This window comes from Lontra canadensis, unplaced genomic scaffold (assembly GCF_010015895.1).
Source record: "Lontra canadensis isolate GAN:19392208 unplaced genomic scaffold, GSC_riverotter_1.0 scaffold24, whole genome shotgun sequence".
Taxonomy (NCBI): Eukaryota; Metazoa; Chordata; class Mammalia; order Carnivora; family Mustelidae; genus Lontra; species Lontra canadensis.
This window is the reverse complement of record NW_022631018.1, coordinates 17596331-17608757: the sequence shown is the minus strand read 5'-3', so window position 1 is coordinate 17608757 and position 12427 is coordinate 17596331. Positions and strand designations below refer to the sequence as shown.

General features: G+C 39.1%; 1 protein-coding gene across 2 annotated transcripts in view; it reads left to right on the top strand.

Annotated features, from left to right (window-relative positions):
• Positions 1-12427, top strand: part of FMN2 (formin 2) — a 358907-nt gene that overhangs the window by 208154 nt on the left and 138326 nt on the right. The window lies entirely within an intron of this gene.

Genomic DNA, 12427 nt, shown 5'->3' with positions numbered 1-12427 from the left:
TGATATGATTCATAGACATTTTTTGGATTTTACTGGTTTCATATACACTCCTGTGTGTGTGTGTGTATTTGTGTGTTTGCGTGTGCGCACATGTATATGGACATAGTCCTGTGCATGTTGTTGTATGTTGATTATTATATGTTATTGTATGTTGATTCTTATAGCCATCACTGTAATCAGGATGTAGAATTGTTCTACCTCTTCAAAGATCTCTGATGTCATCCCTTTGCAATTATACTCTCCAGCTTCCCTTTTCCCATTTCTAATCTGTTTTCCATCTCTGAAGTTTCGTCATTTTGTGAATGTTACATAAATGAAATCGGATGATATAGAACCTTTTCATATTGGCTTTTTCACTCATCATAATTCCCTTAAGATCCACCTAAGTGGTGAGTGTATCAAAAGCTCATTTTTCCTTTGCTGAGGAACCATACATTCCATGGTATGAATGTACCAATGTGTTTCATTCTTTGAAGGATATTTAGATTGTTTTGAGTTTTTGTCAATTACAAATAAAACTGTTATGAACATTCATGTACGTTAAATTGTTTTCTGTGTAGATTTGAGTTTCTTTAATTTGTAATAAATGGAGGAGTGCAATACAGTTTTGTATGTTAAGTATGTGTTTAGTTTTTATAAACTGCTCAGCTGTTTTACAGAATGGCTGTTCCATTTTATATTCCCAGCAGCCATACAGAAAAGATCCAGTTTTGCTGCATCCTGGCTTGGTATAAGTCACTATTTGTTCATTCTAGCTGTTCTAATAGGTGTGTAGTGCTATTTCATTGTGATTTCCATGTGCATTTTCCCAATGGAAACTGACGGTGAACATCTTTTCATGAGGTTATTTTTCTTCTGTGTATTCTCTTCAGTGAAATATCTGTTTGTGTCTTTTGCCCATTTTCTAGTTAGATTGTGATGCTCACTAATACCGCCTTTAACCACTTTGTTCTACCTCATTCCTGCTGGGTGGGGGAATGGAAATTCAGCTGCCCTCTGGACCCCCTAGACACCAGGATAGGAGGACGTCGGAGGAGGAGGCAGATTGCTAAATAGCATCGCCTCCCACCAAGGAGCTTCACTGTATTGCTGACACATTGGGTGGAAGGTCAGTTCTCCACTTGCAAACACTGATTCCATGAAGGGCCAGTTTTTCCTTTGGTGTTTGGCTAGCGTAAGACTCTGTGAAGAGAAAAGTATTCTGTTTTGCTAGATCATGTTTCCTAGAAATAGGTTTTTCTAAAACCTGTTTGTTAACCTGTGTCTGCTGGTAGTTCCAGGTTCCTGGCTTCTCTCATACCCCATCCAGGCTGAATGGATGGAAGAGAAAACCTAGGGAGCTCATGTCATTCTTCGAGTTGTGAGGGGGCTGCCCACCTGGACTGCCTTCCATTTTTGAAACCCTCTGTTTGTTGTGGAATTAGGATTTTTAGTTGCACAAGGACTCTTAGCAGTGTAATGACTTCATCTTGGTCCTCATGTTGATTTTTTTAAAGATGTGGGACCCCTCAGTAGGTAGCCTGGGGCTCAGTAGAGCTTTCTGAAGAAATGTAGGGCCATTGACATCAGGAGATGATGGATGAACCACTCTATCTTTGGATCTTGGCACCTGCACTTACTAGTTGAGATTTTAAAGACTCCACTTCCTCATTATAAAAAAGGGGATTTTTGACACCGTTGATGATGCATTGACAATGGTGATGCCTATCTCTAGGGCACTGTAAGGATTATATTAGATTATGCACGTAAAACACTTGGAGGATTTGCCTGACAAATATTAAGTACTTGATAAATATCAGTTATTGTTTTATCTGCAGACAAAACTTGGACTGGGACTCTGAGAAGGTCCTTGTTGAGTTTAGTGGGAGTGATTTAAATAATAGTTGAAGCTTGTTTGCAGGGATTCAAAAAGCAAACAAAAGATGAGGAAAGAAGTCAGTACGTCTTCAAGATACTGTGTTGGAATGGGGAAGAGATAGAGGGTTGTGGAGGGATTCAGGGGTGTGTTTGGTCAAGGAAGAAATAAGCTTGAGATTTAGATAGGAAAAAGAAAAAGAGGATTTTTTTTTTTTCCCCAGATAAATTTGAACATGGACCTGACTGAGGGGAGGGGGCTGGTAAACAGGGAGAACTGGATAGGTAAATTATGTAGAAAGGGTAAGGATGCTGCTGCTGCTGGACTAACAGCACAGATATAAAGGAAAGACAACTTCATTCTTTGGAGACTGGGCATACTCTTCCTTCTACCACCATCCATCGTAGACCGGCTTCCTGGCTGTTATCATTGATGTTCCCAAATATCTCGACCTCTGCTTCTCCAAAGGCAGTCACTGGTAGTGGACCCACCACTTCAGCTCCTGGGAGCTGTTGTTTCTGTTGCAGAAAGGAGAGACGCCGAAGAAAAAACCGAGACTGAATGAAGAGATAGGATGATAGGAATAAATGAGGGAATTTGGAGGAATTTATGTATTTAAAGACTCCATTCTTTCATTTATTATTACTTCATCAGATAATCATTAAATATCTGGTTTATTGCAGGCATGTGCTGTCTCATAGTGATGGACAAAAATGGATGTTATCTTTGTGCTCCTGGAGCTTTCTTTCTAATATGGAGCTAGGCTTTAAATATTCATTTATAATTGTGAGAAGTGCTATGAAGTAAAGTGCATTTCTACAGTGAGGATGAGTTAGTGGGAAGATTCATTGTTGATGAGGAGGTTAAGAAAGACATCCCCAAAGCAGAGAGTTTGGAGCTGAACCAGGGAAGTGTTGGGTACTGTGGAAGATGAGAAGCATGGGCTATGTTTTAGGCACAGGGGAAGCACATATGAAAGAGGAAGTGTGATCTATTTAAGGAACTGAAGGACAACCATAGAGAACAGAATGTATGCAGCACATGGGAGTATGGCATGAGATGGGCTGTAGAGCAAGGTGGGGTGAGGGGGTGCTGACCATGTGGGCTTTGTAGAAACCTTCAGGTCTGTGGTATTATTCTAAGAATAACAGATTTGAAGTAGAGTGTACATATTCTGCTGAGCATCTTCACAAAAATTGAGTGCTGTGTGGGACATATGTTAGAGCCAGGGGTGATAACAGAGACACCAGGCAGGGTATCAGAGTAGCTGAGTTAAGAGGTGGCAGCCGTCTAGACAAAGATGATAGCACTGGAAGTGGAGAGAGGCCTTGGTGAGTCAAAGGATGTGGAAGTGAATTACAGACAGACATCCAGCATGATGCCCAGCTTTCTGACTGGTGACTGGATTCCCAGTTTACTGGAATCAGGATTACTGAGTGTTTAGGGGCAGTATACATGAGTTTATTTTTAGACTTTTTTTTTGTCTGAGTTGCTTCTGAGGTATCCAGGTTAAAAACTGAGAAAGTAATTTGTCTTTCTGGATATAAAGAGAAACATGGGCTAAAGATGGTTGCCATTAGTGTTTGGATAGTGGATGCAGTCCCTGAAGTGGAGGGTCCAGCAGAAGTATGGGAGGATGTCTAGGAAAAGAAGATTATAATCAAAGGGAACAATATTGGGAGGCAAAATCACCTAGTAAACATAAAAGTGACAGGGGTGATGATGTTGAAGAAAAAGAGAAAGATTTAAAGAATAATCACAGACACGTACCCCTGAAACAAATAATACATTATATGTTAACTAAACAAATAAAAATACATTTTAAAAAAGATTAGCTTTATTGTGAATATTGAAAGAAACTAGGTATTCATCCTTTCTGATGGCTGTGTAATATTCCATTGTAATTATGGACCACATCTTCTTTATCCATTCGTCTGTTGAAGGGCATCTTGGCTCCTTCCACAGCTTGGCTATTGTGGACATTGCTGCTCTGAACATTGGGGTGCGTGTGCCCCTTCTTTTTACTAAGTCTGCATCTTTGGGGGAAATACCTAGTAGCACAATCACTGGGTCATAGGTCGTAGCTCTGTTTTTAACATCTTGAGGAAACTCCATACTGTTTTCCAGAGTGGCTGTACTAACTTGCATTCCCACCAACAGTGTAAGTGAGTTCCCCTTTCTCCACATCCTTTCCAACATTTTTTGTTTCCTGCCTTGTTAATTTTTGCCATTCTAACTGGTGCAAGGTGTTATCTCAGTGTGGTTTTGATTTGAATTTCCCTGATGGCTAATGATGATGAACATTTCTTCATGTGTCTGTTAGCCATTCATATGTCTTCTTTGGAGAAATGTCTGTTCATGTCTTCTGCCCATCTTTTGACTGGATTATTTGTTTCTTGGGTGTTGAGTTTGAGAAGTTCTTTATAGATCTTGGATACCAGCGCTTTATCTGTAGTGTCATTTACGAATATCTTCTCCCATTCTGTAGGTTGCCTCTCTGTTTTGTTGACTGTTTCCTTTGCTGTGTAGAAGCTTTTTATCTTGATGAAGTCCCAAAAGCTTTTGTTTCCTTTGCCTTTGGAGACGTGTTTTGAAAGAAGTTGCTGTGGCTGATGCCCAAGAGGTTATTGCCTATGTTGTCCTCTAGGATTCTGATGGATTCCTGTCTCACATTGAGGTCTTTCATCCATTTAGAGTTTATCTTTATGTGTGGCATAAAAAAATGGTCGAGTTTCATTTTTCTGTATGTAGCTGTCCAATTTTCCCAGCACCATTTTTGAAGAGACTGTCTTTCTGTCATTGGATATTTTTTCCTGCTTTGTCAAAGATTAGTTGATCATAGAGTTGAGGGTCCATTTCTGTGCTCTCTGTTCAGTTCCATTGATCTATGTGTCTGTTTTTGTGCCAGTACCATGCTGTCTTGGTGATCACAGCTTTGTAATATAGCATGAAGTCAAGCAACATGATGCCCCTAGCTTTGTTTTTCTTTTTCAACATTCCCTTGCCGATTTGGCGTCTTTTGTGGTTCCATACAAATTTTAGGATTGCTTTTCCAGCTCTTTGAAAAATGCCAGTGGTATTTTAATAGGCTTGATATTGAAAGTGTAGATTGCCCTAGGAGCATAGACATTTTAACAAGGTTTATTCTGCCAATCCATAAGCATAGAATGTTTTTCCATCTTTTTGTGTCTTCCTCAATTTCTTTCATAAATGTTCTGTAGTTTCTAGAGTATAGATCATTTACCTCTTTGGTTAGGTTCATTCCGAGGTATCTTACGGTTTTGGGTGTTATTGTAAATGGATTCAATTCTTTAATTTCTCTTTCTGTAGTTACATTTTTAGTGTATAGAAAAGCAACTGATTCCTGTGCATTGATTTTATATCCTGCCACGTTGTTGAATGGCTGTATGAGTTCTAATAATTTGGGGGTGGAGTCTTGTGGGTTTTCCACATAAAGTATCATGCCACCTGCAACAAGAGAGAGTTTGACTTCTTCTTTGCCAGTTTGAAAATTTTCATTTCTTTTTCTTGTCTGATTGCTGATGCTAGGACTTCTAGGACTTCTAGGACTCTGTTGAATTAAAGTGGTGAGAGTGTGCATCATTGTCATGTTCCTGACCTTGAGGGAAAAGCTGAGAGCTTTTCTCTTTTTTAAGAATTAGATATGCTGTAGCTTTTCGTAGATGGTTTTTATGATATTGAGGAATGTTCCTTCTATCCCTACACTCTGAAGAGTTTTAATGAGAAAAAAAATAGATAAATGAAAGATATTAGGTAAAGGGACTGCTGAAGTTTGTCCAGGGGCAGTGTTTCCACTTAGAACACTGGTTGTTTGGGAGTGTTACTGTTGTCTTCTCTGTCTCTTGCACACATGCATTTTTGTTATCAAGTATGAGGATTGCTGTTGAATAGTTGTTTTTTTTTCCCCCAATAATATAACTTCTAAGAGTATTTAGCATATGAGTCTTAAAAATGGATGTAGTATACAACCCTGAGTATACTCGGGGTTTTCCACTTAAAGTATCATGCCATCTGTGAAGAGAGAGAGTTTGATTTCTTCTTTGCCAGTCTGAATACATTTCATTTCTTTTTCTTGTCTGATTGCTGATGCTAGGACTTCTAGTACTATGTTGAATAAAAGTGTTGTTCTTTGTGTTCTTTGGAACACTGTTTGAGAAACATTTGCTTAACACCATTAATAGACTCAGGCAGTGGCAATGCATACCAGTTGATCTCAGTGTTCTTCCTTCCCTCTCCACCCCTTGCTCCCCAATCCCTTCCTCTCTGTAGAAGTAACACTTCTTCCTAGGAGTTGCGAGATTCAGTTTAAGGAGATGTCAGGGCCAAGGGTAGTGGAGTTCAAAATATATGCTGAAATCAGTGACGACAGCCCGGACTCTGTGTTCGTGTTGGCCAGTGGTTAGGTGAAGAGTGTCCCTGGGTTTTAAGTGTGATGAATCTTTGGTAACTGGTGGAAACATCCAGCTTGGCAGCAACTGAGGTCCATCTCATTTACAGGCAAACACAGTAGATCTTGAGAAAAAGATACTCTGGTGTACATCTGCAGGTAACTGGGGTGGGTACAGGAAGGGATACCTAGTAAAGAAGGAGACTGAACTGATTTGATCATGGAAGTGAGTAGGACTGGGAGAGGGAAAGATTGTGATGTGAATATTTGGAGCTTGAAATTCCCTGATGTTATTAGTTGATGTGTACATGTGTTACTGTGTTGCCCATTGTATTTGGCCATAATGAAGAATGAACTTATTTCAACAAATCTGCACTGGTATGGTAGTGAGATCAGCAGCAGCCTCTTCATATAGGGGAGTCATATGTAGTTTTAAAAAGCAGTGGTGGAAGATCACTACAGAAGTGTTACACAAATAAGAGTGGTGTCATGAGCTACTTGGTCCATTATGTTTTAGGATTTTGCTTGACTCTGAAGCCTAACTTATGTATCTTTTTATCCCTCATGTCTAGTGTAATGCTGGTAAATACTGGGCCTTTAAATGAATGAATGAATGAGTCCCTAAAATTCAAGTTTTAAAATCTGACCTTGATTATTACCTCGTACTAGTAGAGCAGAGAAGAATACTTGACACTAAATTTACTTTGAAGCCAAACAAAACCAAAATTATCCAGATGACCTCTGCATTCTAGTACAAATTGATAACCACTAGTTTGACATAAATTATGTGGTTGTTCTTAAGAGCAATACTATGTAGATTTAGCAGGTAGAAAATAACTGAGTTTTGTTTGATCTCTCATGCTTTGCAAGGAGCAAGCCAAGATGATGGGCACGAAACGGTTGGTCATGGTATATTAATGAATAGCAGAATCTTGCCAAGTTGATTAACGTTGCTTAAAAACCCATTTTTTAGTCCTGCTTCTTGTACCTATACACACATAGTATCTCTACGTGAGCTGAATGATAGGGACACAAGTCCTATGGTTGGTGTTGATGGTGTTGTTGGTGTTGATGATGAGTGAATTCATATGTACTTTTGCCAGGCATAGCTTTCTTATTACTTTTATTTACCTATTTTGTACTAGCATTTGAAATGACTAATTCTGTCTCACACATGCATAGTATCTATTTTGGAGTTCAAACGACCTCATAGGTACCATCAATATACTCTTGGCATGATGATAAACGGTTGAAATCATCTGCATATCATTATGTCCTCAGTACTTCTTATATTGTTCAGTCATTCTCCCCTCTCTTTGTCCTGTCTCTTCTTCATGACTTGGAGGACTTCTTTTGTCCTATTCAATTACTGATACAGTTTTTCAGTGTTTAAAAAAAATTATTTACTATTCACTATATACAATAAGCCATACTGGTTACTAGGACCGTAGAGATACCTGAGACATGGCCCTTCTCAAGACATTCCAATCAGTAGAACACGCAAGCATATATTTTTATCAACAATAAGATGCTGTGGTAAGCACAGCATAAGACAAAGCGAATGTAAGTTTCTGTGTTATCATTTTGGAAAGAGAATGATTATAATGGAGAGCCAGGCAGCTGAGGCAGGATTTCCAGAGGAAGTCCTTCGTAAGCCAAGCCAAGAGCAGCAGCCCGAAGTGAATGATGCGTATTCCAGGTAGAAGATCTGGTGTGACAGTCCGAGTTATCAGGTGGATGCCTGTGTCTTCAACAGTGATGGGGGTTATAAGAAGCAGAGCAAATTTAGAGGCCAGTCAATGAGATTAGCTCTCCATCTATCTAGAACCAGTGTATTCCTCGAAACACAGGTCTTATCTCCTCTTCTTTCTAAAGCTCTGTCATGTTACCCTAACTCAAAGTATTTTTTGCTCCATAGAATAACAGAATTAGGATCTCAAGCTATAAAATCTTAGAATCGTTGACTGTATATAGAAAAAAAACCCAAATGTGTTGTTAGGCTTGAGTCCAGAATAATTTCTTAAATACAGAATAGGAGAAAGAGAATAGAGCTGTAAACATGAAAAATAATTCAAAGGTTTTAGACAACTGATAACTTGAGAGGGTTTGGGGCTCCTCTAAATATTGTCCTCCATTTCAGCTGACACTAACAGCACAACCTTTCTAGAATGATGGAGTTGAGCTGCAGACTACAGTGGGGGAGGGATGTGACACTGTTATGTGTGCCTCATTTCTAAGCCATCAGGAACTTACTCACGCAGGACCTGTGATTGTGATAGGCTCACATTCATCCCATATAAAATGAAAAGAACCAAAGTGCTTAGCACAGAAGACAAAAGAGGAAAATTTTACTTTTCCCAAATATTTGAAAGGAACTTGCCATTGACCCCAGAGAGTAGACCAAGGGCCAATGTCTGAAAGTAGAGGAAATATTTTTGTTTCATATAAAGAAGCTCGTTGGTTGGTTTGTTTGTCTTATTTTGTTTTGGGATGGTGTTTTTAACGATGTAGCGATCAGTTTAAGATGACAGTGAATTTTTGTCACTGGAGGTGTTTGAATATGGTGAATGTTGAAGATAATTTAATCATCAGTTGGGTAGGAAGTTTTCACCAAATGTCAGTTCCCAGAGTTGGCTTCATGGGTGCCCAGGGGTTCTGTACTTCTTTGCAAGGAGGTCTGCAAGTTAAAAATGAATTTCATAACAGCACTAAGCTGTTACTGGCTTTCTTGACAGTGTAAATGTTTGCACTGATGGTTCAGTGGAGTGAAGGGCAGACATTCTGGCACTGCCCTCTCAGTCAAGGCAGTGGCACCACACGTACTGGTCATTCTAATTCTTCAGTTGCAGGGGGAAAAAAAGCCACATTTATTTAAGAGTGTCATTAATGAACAGTGAAAATTGTTATTATTATTTTTTAAGATTTTATTTATTTGACTGAGAGAGACAGCGAGAGCAGGAACACAAACAGGGGGAGTGGGAGAGGGAAAGCAGGCTTCCCCTCGTGCAGGGAGCCCGAAGCGGGGCTTGATCCTAGCAGCCTGGGATCATGACTTCAACTGAAGGCACATGCTTAATGACTGAGCCACCAAGGCACCTCATGAACAGTGAAAATTATTACATTTATTAAACCTCAACTCTTGAGTATATCTCTTTCATAAGGTGTTTCTGCTGCCTGGCAAAGTACAGTAGTTACTTTGCTATAAAAAGCACTTGTCACGAATTAAGGTAGCCCTTTTTCATTGGATATCATTTCTCTTTGAAAATCTGACTGGCAAACTGGGGTTATTAATACACTGGCATTCAGTAGACGTTTTCTTGAAAAATAGCCAAGTAAGTGGTCCCTTCAAGGAAAACAGTTGATGTTTGTTGCCAACAATAAAAGTCAAACTCTGAACTAAGAGTTTTTGGAAATTTTATGTCTACCACCATAAGCTTGGTAGGTTCATTGTATTTAAAGACTTTTGATAAGGTGGATAGTGATTTTTTAAAAATTGATTTTATTTTATTTTTTAAGATTTCTTTATTAGCACAAGCAGGGGGAAGTGTGGAAGGAGAGGGAAAGACAGAATCTCAAGCAGATTCCCTGCTGAGTGGGGAGCCCATCGCAGGGCTCGATCCCATGACCCTGAGATCATGACCTGAGCAGAAATCAAGAGTCAGATGCTTAACCTACTGAGCCGCCCAGGTGCCCCCAAAATTGATTTTATTTTTAATGCCATAAAATTACATATGCAAGTATTTGGAAGAAGAAGGGGGCTTATGGATCAGGGATAGGAGACAAACTAGGGACTGGACTCCAGTCCCCTCCAGTGCTCCTTGGCTGCCTCCATAATTGGGGGGAGGCTGGGGGAGGGAGCTCAAAGTCTGTGCCTCTTGATTACCACATCTTGCAGGACTATGGACAGGGGATGCTTGCCATAGACTGGTAAAGACCAGACCAAACCAATCTGTGCCCAGATGGACCCCCGCATGAACCTTTCACAATTTTTCCCTTCATTATAATACTAAAAATCATGCCCAGGGTGGAGATTTAACATGTGTGTTAGAGATGCAGGATACGAAGAAGCATGACCTTCAGGTGCTCAGGTGCTCGTAAGTCCCGCCCCTGTATGCTCAGATGGCACCTTTTTTTCCAGCTAGGTTAATTTAAAAAACTCCCTGACCCCCTCTCCTCCTGGACTCAGCCTGAGGAAGCTTTTCGTTTTGTGCTGTCTCCTTTGTGCTTCTGCAGAAGCCCAAGTAAAGCCTTGCCTTCAACTCCTGTTTGGCCTCTGATCAATTTCTATTGTTTAGAGAGCCCAGGGGCCCAGGTCCCTAAGGCATCGAATGGCATTTTGTTCTCTTTTTTGTCCATAAAGCAGCCCTGTCAACCCAGGGCAGCTTTCTTTCTAAAGTCCGCAGAAATGGTTTAATAGAGCACAAGTATAAAGAACTGTGCAATTAATGATTTATGCGTACTGAATAATTTGGAAAATAACTCTCTAGTATTGCCAGAAAGTCCCTTTGTCCTCAAGACATTGGGGAGTTTTATCTTTCTCTTGTGTATTCAGTTATTATTATGATTTACCTTAGCCATCTTTATTTCTCTTGTCATTGTTTCTTGAGATTTTGTGTGTGTTTATTTAAGACCCAGGGAAATTTATGGAGCCCATGGAGTCAGCTTCTAGTCATGTAGGTTGAGTCTATGTCAAGTTCAAAAAACAAAAACTAAACCAACAAACATAATGACTACATCAGATTGTAGCAAGGTGGATTTGTGCCCCCTGTTGAGGTTTGAGTATTGAATGTGGTTGGGCTTGAAGATAGCAGACTAATTTCTGCTGTAGTAGTACTTCTCATTCCTTTTTTTTTTTTTTAAGATTTTATTTATTTATTTGACAGATAGAGATCACAAGTAGGCAGAGAGGCAGGCAGAGAGAGAGGAAGGGAAGCAGGCTCCCTGCTGAGCAGAGAGCCGGATGCAGGGCTACATCCCAGGATTCTGAGATTACAACCTGAGCCAAAGGCAGAGGCTTAACCCACTGAGACATCCAGACACCCCTCCTTTTAAAAGAATAGAGAGATTATAGGGACTGGAAGCCTTTATGTGGTGTATCTTGGTGTGGACCTGTCTTCAAACAAAAAAGAAGCTTTGGAACTAGTCTTTGTTAGTCAATCCTATCACCTGAAAACCTGCATTTCAAAATAATCAGTGAATAAAAAACATTACATAGCTATTTTTCAGATGAAATCTTTAGTTTCTATAAATGGCTATCATGTTTTATCTTATACAGTAGTTCTTAGCAAAACTGCTTTAATGTTTAAACAAAAAATAATGTGAATGGAATTTAAGTTCTGAGGATTAGACTCAAACTCAAGGTATCGTAGTCTACTCCCACTTCTTAATGCATAGAAATATTGTGTTTGGCTATTTTGAAACATCTTCCTGAGTTATAAAATAAAGACAAGACTACACATAAAAAGCGTCCAAATTTTCATAAAGAATAGATTTGTGTTTCTCAATGTCTATAAAATCTTCTCCCATATATTGAAAATGCAGAAGAAACTCTCCTACAAAGAAAGAAATTTAGGATGAAGGGTAAAAGAAGATACTTTGGAAGAAAAGACGCCTGAAGCCATTTTTGTGTCAAAAAGAAAATTCAGCAGAAGAATCAAAACCTTTTATTTTTGTCCTAGGACTAAATAATTCAATTGTATTTTTTCCCTAAGAAAAAAGAAAAGTCATAAACAATGATTGTATTAGTTATATAAGTACTTATTTTCTTTAAAAATCTTATAACATTAGGGTCACATTACTTCCAAATTTAACTTGATTGATTTCTGAGTAAGGCATACCATTTTTAAAATGAAATTCTTGTATTCTAAAGCATATTACCAACAGCCAAAAAGCCAGAGAGGAAAACCGTCTTGTTTTAAAGCGTGCTTGAATAAATAAATGTTCTGCAGATCACTAATTGCCAGTAACATTATTTGGAAGGTTTCGAGGTGCTCTGGTTTGCATTAAACATATTTACACTTTAAAATGCCTTCATGAATGAAGTCAAGCTTTACGGCGAACAGATGCTAAGAAATATGAAAATATAGAGAGTTTTGCTGGATTAAGATTATCATAATCTACCGGATTTCTTTCACCAGATTTGGGATAACCGCTTGGCATTATTT